Genomic DNA, 10,604 nt, shown 5'->3' on the forward strand with positions numbered 1-10,604 from the left:
CTCCCTGAAATAAAATGTGGTTAGCAGAGGGGAGAGAATGGAGCAGATAGTGGGTTGAAGAGAGGAGTGGAGAGATAGAGGAATAAGGGGGAAAACAAACGAGTGTGCCAAGAAATAGAGAGAGAGGCCTATACTGAAACAGATAAAAGCAATAGACCACAGCTACAGACGAACCAACTCTCATACAAAAAAATAAAAAATAAAAATAAAACATATAGTGATGCTAACATACAAGCTAACCAACCACCTTGTTAGTGTGCTGTTCCTGTATACAAAGATATGGTTTACAGAAGAACAAAAGGAAAAGAAAAAAAGAAAAAAGGGAACAATACAATAGGAATAGAATTAAGTCATTAAACTAATAGAATCAATGAAGCACACTCTGAGACATTTCGTTTAAGTCCAATGTCCTTTCAGGTCTGATTTCTAGTTTTCTTTTCAAGCTGGTAAATTAGTTTGCAGTTAGGGTCAGTTGCCCCTGGTCTGCTGTGAAGGACAGTTCAGATTACCCTTGTTCAGCACTTTGGTCTATGTCTTTATCAAGGTTGTTTCTCCCGTTTCAGTGTTGTTACCTTGAATTGCCAGCAGGTGGTGCTATCTCAGCTGCTTGCCCCAGAGGGGGTGGGGCCGGACAGGAACAAGATGGCTGCCTGCCTCTGAGCAAGCAACAGGAGCCTTACACCAGGTGGGTAGGACAGTCTCTGTCGCAGGAGAGGTGGCAGCTATCCCAGCAGATCTTCCCTGAAGGGGTTTGATATGGATCGCCTCGGGCCGGGTGGTGTGATGTGCTACCCGTCACAGAGGCCATAGCAGCGGTGGTGATGGCAGTGGCGGTGGGGGGAGGGGCTCTGTTTGCGCAGCAGTAACTGTCCAGTCCATTGCGATGTCCCAGCGGTGGCAATGGCCGAACCCTGTATGAAGAGCATGTTGCGATGTTGGGGTCCCCAGCCCCCCGGGGCGAGAGTCAGAGACCCACTGCAGATCTCCTTTGCAGAGGGCTTCAGAGACCGGGTTGCCCCGTCGCCATCTTGCCACTTCTCTGATTTTTACATTTTTAAAGTGTTATTTAAAAAATATACGCATCAAAGACTGTAAATGGTCTGCAAATTCTAAAATTTTTACTCTCTCAACTTTTTCAGAAAAAAATTTGCTGACTCCTGATGTAAATAATGTTGATGCATGTATTTCTTTATTGGAAAATAAACATGATGGTTTAACACAAGGAATTTGAAGCTGGACTGTCTGAGTTTAAATCCCAGTCAATTACTGAATATTTTTGTCATCTAAGGTGAGTTATTTGCCTTCTTGATGCCTTGATTTCTTCAACTGAAAGATGAGATTAATACGAGTAGCTACCTCATGGATATTCGAGGCTTTAATAGGATAATGTTTATGTAGTCCTTCCTATAGTGCTGAGAATTTAGTAAGAATTCAATAAATGTTAGCTATTCATACTATTAGTTCAAAAATATTTTTGTTTTTGTTAATAGATTCTTAAGCTCTTACAGCATATTGAGTAAATAACATAAAGAGCATATTAATTTAGTGTTAACTTAGTTTTAATTGTGTTTTTAAACATTGCTTAGAATTTTTTTGCCATTGTTGTTGAAATAGTGTGCTGTGCAGCATGCTCTGACTTGGCACTTGGCACTTTTTTTTTTTTTTTTTTGAGTAAGAGATTCACTCTGTCACCCAGGCTGGAGTGTAGGGGTACCAACATGGTTTACCACAAACTTGACACCTTAGGCTCAGGTGATTCTTTCTCCTTGGCTTCCCATGTAGCTGGGACTGCAGTATTGCACCACTATGATTTTTTTTCTTTCTTTTTTTTTTTTGAGTTGGAGTCTCACTCTGTCACCCAGCCTGGAGTGCAGTGGCTGCTCCCGGCCACCGCAGCCTCGCCCTGCTGGACTCCAACGATCCTTCCGCCTCAGCCTTCCAAGTAGCCAGAATTACAGGCATGCGCTACCATGCCCGGCTGATTTTTTGATTTATTGTAGAGATGAGGTTTCGCTGCCCAGGCGGGTCTCGCCTCCGCGGGCTCAGGCAATCCACTCACCTCAGCCTCCCAAAGGCGTGGGATTACAGGCTGAGTCACCGAGCCTGGCTTTTTTTTTTTTTTTTTTTGTAGAGACAAGGTCTCACTATGTTGCTCAGGCTGGTCTTGAACTCCTGACTTCAAACAATTCTCCCACCTTAGCCTCCCAAAATGCTGAGATTACAGGCGTAAGCTACTGCTCCTGGACAACTTTTTTGTGGTTTACTTTTCTGCAAGACACTCAGGCCAGAATAAAAATAGATGGTGTATAAGTGAGTATAATTTCAAATACTGGATTACCTTAGAGTATTTCATACAGCAAACCTTAGGTTGTTCTGGTTTGGCAGAATACATATACCTTTCTGAATCTATTTGTCCAAAATTATTCAAACATAGCAAGTAAAATGAGCAAATTTAAAATAGTTGATTCTTATATTTTAGTATCTCCAAATGTACCTCCTTTGCATCTACATTTACTTCCCAAATCTTTTCAGCTCCTATTTCTTCATGAACTTCCTCACCTCACCGGGGCAAGAACTGCAAAGGAGGCAGTAGATCAAAATATTGCAGAACCCCTTGTTTCCTGGGAACAATTTTTTAAAAAATCAGAGAAGAATGAGAAGGTTCAAGGCACCGAAACAGTTGGAAAACATGGAGTTCTGTGTAGGAACATTATCCATCTGACTTGCATGTGGACCATAAAGAAATCTGAGCTTTGGCAATTATTAAACTGACCCTTGGTTACAACATATTTAAACTTAATGGTCCATGTTGTCCGCCAGCGAAAAGTCACATGCCTCATATCATCCCTTGTTCCTTTAGTGGCACAGATGACGTCATTTATAATTCAACTCTGAGAATAAACAATCGATAGTAAAATAAATAATTTACATTCACTAAAGCACCCTATAATGCTGACAGCAGGCCTCTACGCCAATATACTCATAAATGTCAAATCATTTGGCTTTTCTAAGCTCTTTACTAAGATATGCTTACAAAGCACTACCATTTATTTATGACAAACCCAAATATTAAAAAAAATTAAAATAAGCAAATTTTCTAAATCTCATGTCTATCTATCATATTATTTTGTTGTATTTTGAAAATGATGTGGGATGCCTACCATGTGTTATATTCTGCTGGCTATGTGTTTATATTTTGAAAATGATGTGAGATGCCTACTATGCAGTTTTTAAAAGGCCGATTATATACTTCAATAACTTAGATACCAACATAATAGTTCCAAATATTTTTATTTATACAAGTTATTATAATTGGCTTTGACAAAGATATATGGATTAGAATTTTTTTCCTCATCTTTTGCCATTCAATTATCAATTTATTCAGTTAATAACTATTTAGAATGCCTTCTTTCTTTAATGCTAATAGGGTAGGGTAGATAGTGAATACACATAAAGGCTGTTCTCATAGTGCTTATGGTCTGGTATAGAGGAAGAAAATAAACAATCAAATTAAAAATAGCTACATGTATAATTTTATTTATTAACTTACATTTTTTTTCTATCTGGGAAATTATGGTGGCAGAAATTTTAAAATAAAAACAACATAAGTGGTCAGAATTGGTGGCTCATGTGTGTAATCCCAGAATTTTGAGAAATCAAAGCAGTAGGATTGATTGAGGCCAGGAGTTTGATACTAGCTTGGGCAACATAGCAAGACCCCGTCTCCAATAAATAAATAAATAAATAGATAGATAAATAAATAAATAAACAAATGATAATTATTTAAGGAATCTAATAGGTGTTCATAACAGAAGGTAACCCTTAACAACAGTAATTTCTTAGGCATAAGTAAATATAGATGCCGTTCAGCAGAATGAAAGTGACGTATTAATTATGGCAGGTTAAGCCTGTAGAAATTCTTCAACTTTACTCCCAAATTAATAAAACAGATTAACTTCCTCTAATGAGCTTTGAAGTTCCTAAAACTAAGCAGCAGATGGCACCATCACTTCATTTACCTCTCCCTGATTTTGCTAAATCATTTTGATTAAGTCATATTGGTTTAGTGTGATCATAAACTACAGGAAATCTGTTTTCATTTATCACTTTCTCATGTATCTCCATTATTTACCACACAAGGATTCCACAAGTGAATTTATTGCAAGTGAATTTACTTTGAAACTAACAAAGCTTGAACTTCAGGGTTTACTCGCAGCCTCTCATTTTCACCAGCCTTTTCCAAGGCACTGGGTGGGAACCTAACAATTTTGTATTTGTGCTTTTGTATTTATTTTGCTTAAGAAGTTCCCTAAATTATATACATTACTTGATTCCACTCCCCTAAATTATGTAAACGTCCAGGTTCCCCAAACATTTTGTAAAACCTCATTTATAGTTTATTTTACACTGTATTGGATTAGTTGTTAATATATCCTTTATATAAATATGAAATCCTCAAATATACACTTATTAATATTTGTATTCAGAGTGAGTATTTTGCCTCCTAATGCTTTTGTATCTTTTCCAATGTTTCTCCAGTTTTATCTATAACAGGGCAAATCTATTTCAAAGGTACACCACTGTCCAAGGGTCTTTTGAAGCTATTTCCTCCAGTCTAAAGGAAAATGGTAAGTTTGGTACTCAAAGTCCTTGGTCAACTACCTCATCCCTGCCTTTTCTGGTTTATTTCATTGGACCCCAGGGCTCTTTCTCCCAGTAAAGTTAGCCTATTTGTAAGTTTTCTGTGCCTATCTCTTTTTTGAAAAAGTGTTCTTTTCCTCCTTCCTTTTTAATGATAATTTCAAATACTAAATATCACACCTGCTTCTTTTATAAAAGTACAATTAGAAAAATTCAGTGAAATAAATTTTAGATATCACCCTGAGACCAAGTTTTAGTATGTTTTTAACTAATTATTTACTTGCATTTTGAATTACTCTTTCTTTTTTCCACATTATTTCTAGGTTTCCTTCCATATTGCAAAATCCCTGTGTATATTTTCTATACTGTTTCTTCCATTTTGTTATCGTTTAACCCATTTTCTGGTTGCATTCATTTATTATTATTTTTCTCTTCTCACTACCCTAAATGAAATCCTTTCCCTGGATCTTTCTAAATCAGGATTATTTTTTGGCTCTGCCAATTTAAGTTCTCATTACAATCTGACTTCCTGAGAAAAAAGAAATGTCAAGTTATTTTTCCTCCACTTAAAATTAATTGCCAGGACGCTCTGTATCTTTGAGTCTTTTAGGCAAATGTCTCATATTATTTTATTTAATTTGTCTTGCTTTGCTTTTTATATTTCTCATAATGCCATTAAAGCTTAATTTATATGGAATGGTTTACAGTTCCCATCCTAAATTCCAAACTTCAGAGGTTATTAAAGGGAAGACTAAAAGTTTGTGGAGGCAAGTCCTGGTAAGAGCAGATACTCTGCACTCTGGGTTAAGGACGTCACTGGAGACCCACCAGGTATCAGCCCATTTGGTGGCAGCTTATATTAAAAGCAAAGTTGCAAAGAAGAAAGAAGGAGCATGGGTTGGGCAACTGGGAGCTAGGTATCCCTGGCAGGGAAGGTTGGAAAGCTGTGAATGACTATGTTATGTAAAATTAAAGACCAGTAAGTGCTATGACTAAAGCTAAGCAAATTTTAGTGCTCTGCCCAATCTAAAAAATACTAAATTAATTTAAGTAATTTGTGCATGTCTTTCTCCTTCAAACATAATGTGAAACCAATTAGGATGAGGATTGGGTCTCACGCGTTTTTTTGTATCTATGCTTCTGAGAATATATTAAATGTTCAGTATGTATTTAACTGATTAATGAATAGATGGGAAAAGGGGGAGGAGAAAGGGAGAAAAGAGACCCAAGGTAACATCCAAATTGGAGGTGACATTTGGTGACTTTTTTTTTTTAATTGGGAAGTTATTTTGAAATGTTTTTACCTTCTGAAGACTTACTTTTTTTCCTGCAATGGTCCTGAGTAAATGTTTTAACTTGTTTTTAAATATCTTGTTTTCCATTTAATTTATGTATTTATTTATCTCTGTATTTTGATATGCTTACTTTTTTTCTTTATTCATTTATTTATATGAACTTTCCAAAGAGTCACATTGGACATATAACTCAGGTACTTCTGAGTTTATTTTTCCTGGTCTAACACTCATTCTAGTTACTCTACCAAAATAGATATTTATTTAGCAAGATGCTATTTTTCAAGACTTAATTCTGGGAGCAAGCACTAGTATCGATATTAGCTTAATATACATGACAGTGACCATACTGACTCAGCATTTTTAATGCAGTTATCTCAGTTATTTACTGATGCAATATTCAATCTACCTTTTGATTCAGTTAACTGAATTTTCAGTTTATAAAAAGTACCTTCAATTCTAAGAAGTCTCTCTTGGATTGCTCATTTTTTCTTGGAAGACCATATTGTTTTATGGATGCAATTTTTCATCAAATTTTACTGAAAATATGGATTAGGTCATTGTTTGTTTTCTTAGGTTGGTTTGCTTGCTACCTATTTATTACATTAAGCTTTAACAGGGGGTGTTTTGCTCTGAATACACAGTTTTCTCCCCACTCCCTGACACTGCCTTGAAATAATGAGGATTTTGCTTTTCTAGTTTATCAATAATTTTTATAATCAATGTTTAATTGTTTTATTCCAGAAAAAAGACAAAAAAGGAGAAGATCAAAGTTTATGTTTATTAAAAAATCTATTCAACAACTTAGAAAAGTTGAATGTTTTTGTAGTGAGAGAGGAGGAAGGAAGAAACTGGTCAGGCAGATAGTTGGGGGGTACCCAGTAAAACTTCCCCAAACCAAGAGTGGCCTGGTACCTGAGGAGCCAAGCACCAAATTCCAGATGAAGTCCATGAACTTAGGAGAGCACTCCCATCTCCTTTTGGTGTGCTGTCCCCCAATTAGTCCTTACCCTGTCCTCTCCCGATTGGTCCTTTGCATTATTGTTCCTCTTTCTGAGTGGTGCATTTTCAAGCCCACTTGCCAACGAATCAGCATGCACTTCCCCAGTTTGAGCCCATAAATACCCCTGAACTCTGCCACTTCACAAGCAATCCACTTTTGGGTCTCCTTTCACTCCTGAGAGCTTTCCTGTTGCTTAATAAACTCTGACTTACTTGCTCTTTGGTGTCCATGCTATTTATTTTTCTTTCTTCTTAGACAAGAACCTGGAACTTGCTGAACTAAAAGAGCTGTAACATTAAGAACTGAAACATTTCTTGGGGGCTCCTCCACAAGAACACAGAACTTGCTGAACTAAAAGAGCAGTAACAGAACTCACCGAACTAGGAGAACTGTACTTTCTGAATTAAAAGAGCCATTCTTCTCAGACTGAAAAGTAGTAACATTTCAACTGTGATTAGAGGAAGATAGTCATAGAAAATAAATATTGATACATAGGAAAATACTCTCCCATTGAGGATCTGAATTGATAGTAAAAAGATAGCTGCTTAGTACTTCCTGGAAGGTACTTCCCTCATTATTGTTCTCCAGTTCTACTTAGTAGGTGGACCCTTTTTTTCTTGAGCTAACGTATTCATTCTGTGGAAAATGCCCATATCCCTCATCAGGGACAAAAGATTTATTTTCCTCATTCGTCTCTAGGTTCATGGCTGAAGCATGTGTAACTGTTATAGCTGGATTGTGAGAAATGATGCCAACATGCAGAGAGGGTCAAATTATGAGTTCTTTATTGACGCCGGTGACCGAGAGCGGACTAATGTCCAAAGAATTCTCGGCCCCGAACAAAGTGCATGGGGGGGTTATAAAGGTAGAGGTTACATAAGTTGTACAGTTTGATTCATATTTCTTGGCAAAACATTTGATTGTGAAGATAGCTTCATAATTTGCACACCTGGGGAGTTTCCAAGACTGAAGGGCACAGGAATGTGGGTATGTGATATGATTATGGGAAGGTTACGTAAGGGGCTTATTTCTAGGTTGACATGGAAGATCTGTTACAAAATGGAGTTATTTATGTCAAGCTAGCTATTACAGGTTATTATAGGATTTCAGATGTGATATTTCATATTTTATTCATTTCATCCCCCCCCTTTTACTTGTTCATGAGTCAGTGTGTTGACTCATCAGTCATAAGTATATTATTATACTGGGGTCTCATATACATAAGTTTTATAGAATTGATTCATTGTTTGACAAAATGAATAATCCAATTTATTATGCATGGCCCTATGAGCAAACCAAGGAGAAATACAGGGGGTCCAACTAGACCAGTAACAGGAGTTGTTAACCATGGGTTCCAGTCAGGCAAGGCTTGAAACCAGGATTTATTATGTTCTCTTTCTTTTTGTCATTTGTTTAAATTTTCTGGGACTTTTTGAAGAGTATCTTTAATAACCCTGAATTTGTCGGCATAAAAGCAACAAGCTGCTCCAAGGGTTACACAGAGTCCACCTTGGGATAGAAGAAGTAAGTCTAGGCCTGTACAATTTTGAAGGATGACTTCAGCTAAGGATTCTACCTGGTCATGGAGTTGGTCCATGGCAAATTGCAGATTTCCTAGGTTAGCATCAATTTCTTGGGCAGAGTTAGATAGACCCAGTTCTCCACAAACCAGAGCAGTGGTGCCAATTGCAGCTGTTCCTGATACATTGAGTCCAAGTAAGGCTGGTACTAACAAGGTAACAGCACATTTTGAACGAGCAATTGGAAGACCAGAGGGATTGAGTAGAAGAGCTCCTTCAGGACCCCTATAAGCATTAACCTGAGGTAGAACATGAACAGTAACACATAAAGTAGACTGGTTAATTAACCTTTTGGTAGTAGCACATTTTGTAAGACCTGTAGAACTAGTTAACCAGGTGTTGGCAGGGGCCACATAGGCCATGGATTTGGCCATGATTAGGGTGAGGGATAAGTTACAAATATCAGAGAACAGAGAAGTTGTTAGATTGAAACCTGGAGTTATAAGGCAGGAGGCTTTACCAGTTACATTATCTAGAGTAATGTGAATCATTTCTGGTGAACATTTACTTTTGTCTGACAATGCATTTAAAATGAAATTAGCAACCAGTCTGTTTGATTCCCATGGTTTAGATGTACATCAAAAGGTGACCTTGAGAGGATTCTTGGAGTCCTTTGTTGCAGTTCAGTTGACTGAACTGTGGCTGTTTTTCCCTTGTTGAATGAGGGGGTGGATATTTGGGGTCCCTTGCTGCCACAGCACAATCAGTCACATGAACTGGTGGAGTTAGGTCAGTTTCCCTGGCCCTTTTGATTTGGGTGTGGTGAATCTAGTCTGGTGTCCCATCGACCTTGATTGCTGTTGGAGTGGTGAGGATGATGAGAAATGGTCCCTGCCAGGCAGGAGTTAGTTCTTCTTTCTGGAATTTTTTTTTTTTTTTTTTGAGTTGGAGTCTCACTCTGTTGCCCAGACTGGAGTGCAGTGGCATGATCCTGGCTACCGCAGCATCGATCTGCTGGGCTCCGGTGATGCTTCTGCCTCAGCCTTCCAGGTAGCCAGAACTACAGGCACATGCTACCACATCTGGCTACTTTTCTTTTTTGATTTATTGTAGAGAGGAGGTCTAGCCAAGTTGCCCAGGTGGGGCTCAAACCTGTGGGTTCAGGCAATCCACTCACCTTGGCCACCCAAAGTGCTGGGATTACAGGCTGAATCACCGAAACCAGCTGTTTCTGGAACTTTTTGATGAAAACCAGGTCTTTGGGTCAGAATGAATGACAAGGCATGGAGGATGAAGTGGGCAAGACAGCATGAACACTGGAGTGTACAGTTGCCTGGACTTGCTGTAGAGGCTGGAGATACTTTAGCAAAGACTGATTGGTAATTTTTTAAGGAGGGGGTACATTGGAATGGGTTAATATAGGTTATGCTTGAGAAGTCTGGGTTTTTAAAAAGACAAAGTTGGCAAAGTTTTTGTTTTTTTTTTTTAACCTAGGGTATGTATTTTTCTTTTTAGGACACAGTCTTTATTTTTATTATTGTGGTTAAGGTTAAGGAGTGAAATAAAAATGGCTTCTCACTTTTGGTCTGTCCTTTTATTTCCTTTTATTTCTACCCTTGGAAATATTTTTATGATTTGGGGAATCAGGGTAAAGATCAATCTTCTGTAACTTCTTCCTGCTGAGGTGGGCCATAGAGATGTTCCCTATCTATTTATTTCCAAGGGCATGCATAGGAAACAGTGGGACTTTAACCAAAGATTATTTGAATTTAATAAAATACTAAACAAGAGCACAGGCAAAAATTATTAGGCAAACAATGATGAAAAAGGCCATTGTTCCAGAAATAATGCTGGAGAAGTGAAAGTAATTATGTCTGAAGCCCTTGATTTATCAATGTAAGTTGAAATTTTTTTGTAAATTATTTATAGTAGTACTTTAATAAGGAAATACAGTCCCTTTATTTAAAAAAATAACCAGTTATTTTATTATAGAACAAAAATATAGAGCCGGGCTCGGTGGCTCAGCCTGTAATACCGCACCTTTGGAAGGCTGAGGTGAGTGGATTGCTTGAGCCCGCGGGTTCGAGACCACCTGGGCAGCGAGACCTCATCTCTACAATAAATCAAAAAATCCGCCGGGCGTGGTAG

General features: G+C 37.9%; 1 long non-coding RNA gene across 1 annotated transcript; it reads left to right on the forward strand.

The window, feature by feature from the left end:
- The first annotated feature begins 598 nt into the window (after positions 1-598).
- LOC110595848 lies at positions 599-4,608 on the forward strand. The gene is made up of 3 exons (XR_002482113.1): positions 599-685; positions 1,140-1,288; positions 4,540-4,608. It is a non-coding gene; the product is annotated as an uncharacterized LOC110595848 (long non-coding RNA).
- The last annotated feature ends 5,996 nt before the right edge of the window (positions 4,609-10,604 follow it).

This window comes from Carlito syrichta, unplaced genomic scaffold, assembly GCF_000164805.1.
Source record: "Carlito syrichta isolate Samal-C Ts95f unplaced genomic scaffold, Tarsius_syrichta-2.0.1 Scaffold304704, whole genome shotgun sequence".
NCBI classification, from domain to species: domain Eukaryota; kingdom Metazoa; phylum Chordata; class Mammalia; order Primates; family Tarsiidae; genus Carlito; species Carlito syrichta.